At 35.8% G+C, this 1,100-nt stretch overlaps 1 pseudogene; it reads right to left on the reverse strand.

Moving 5' to 3' along the window:
* Positions 1–360: 360 nt before the first annotated feature.
* Positions 361–888, reverse strand: LOC102829763 (annotated as a pseudogene).
* Between the last annotated feature and the right edge of the window lie 212 nt (positions 889–1,100).

Below are 1,100 nucleotides of genomic sequence, written 5' to 3' on the forward strand. Positions count from 1 at the left end.
AACCGAAAAAAAACAAAACAAAAACAAAGCTTAAACTTGCGGCTGTCGAATCAATTCTGACTCATGGTAACCCTGTGTGTTACAGGGAAGAACTGCTCCATCAGGTTTTCTTGGCTATATATATATATATATATATATATATATATATATATATATATATATATATATTTATTTATTAGTGTTTGAAATGGTAAGGTCAGTTTATTAAGTTCAATGATGAAAGTTACCAGAAGCATAATCTCCTGAAAATGATATGCTCTTAGGAAAAAATAGAAAAGAAAGTCAGGCTCTGGCAGCATAGCCACAGATGCTGTGTCAGTGTGGTGTCTCTGCAGAGGGGCCAGTCCACTATGGGTGGAGTCATTCTGGGTCAGCAGGATCATAGTTTGAATCCTCCTCTTCATCTTCCAGCTCCAAATCATCCATTTCCTTCCATGTTATTCCCAGCATCCTCCAAGAAATGGATATCAGATGTGTCAAGATTATGATCAGTTTCAAATATCTGTTTTCCACTTAATTTATTTTTTCCTGCTTATTCCTCTTCTTTTATTCATTTCTTTTTAATTTCCAAGCGTTCTGCATCAAACTTGACCTTCCAACTTAAGAAATTCTCAATTATAATAGGCATGCCATGAAATAGTTTCTTCCACTTTTCTTTTTTGTTTCATCTCTTCCTTTCTCCTAGCTTTTATTTGATTTGTGAGCCACAAGGTCAGCAGTTCAAGACCACCAGCCACTTCATGGGAGAAAGATGAGACTTTCCATTCCCATGAAGATTTATAGCCTTAGAAAGTCTACACAGGGTCTCTATGAGTCAGAACCAACTCGATGGCACTTAACAACAACTTTTTCATTTGATTTTTCTTGCACGGTTGATATTAAAACCATACCAAGATTTCTTCTAAGTGACAGAATAAAAAAGCTGAAATGCTAATAAGTTTTAAATGTTCAAGTCTTCTTTATCTGCTAGATTTCATAAGAAAACTTAGCGTCCCAGATTGCATGGTGGTAAAGAGCGTTGGTTTATGGGAAGAAGAGTGTAACTTTGATGTGGGACAAGTTGAGTCTGTGGCAAACATGCAAATGAAATACAAAGTAGG

This window comes from Chrysochloris asiatica, unplaced genomic scaffold (genome assembly GCF_000296735.1).
Source record: "Chrysochloris asiatica unplaced genomic scaffold, ChrAsi1.0 scaffold00015, whole genome shotgun sequence".
NCBI classification, from domain to species: domain Eukaryota; kingdom Metazoa; phylum Chordata; class Mammalia; order Afrosoricida; family Chrysochloridae; genus Chrysochloris; species Chrysochloris asiatica.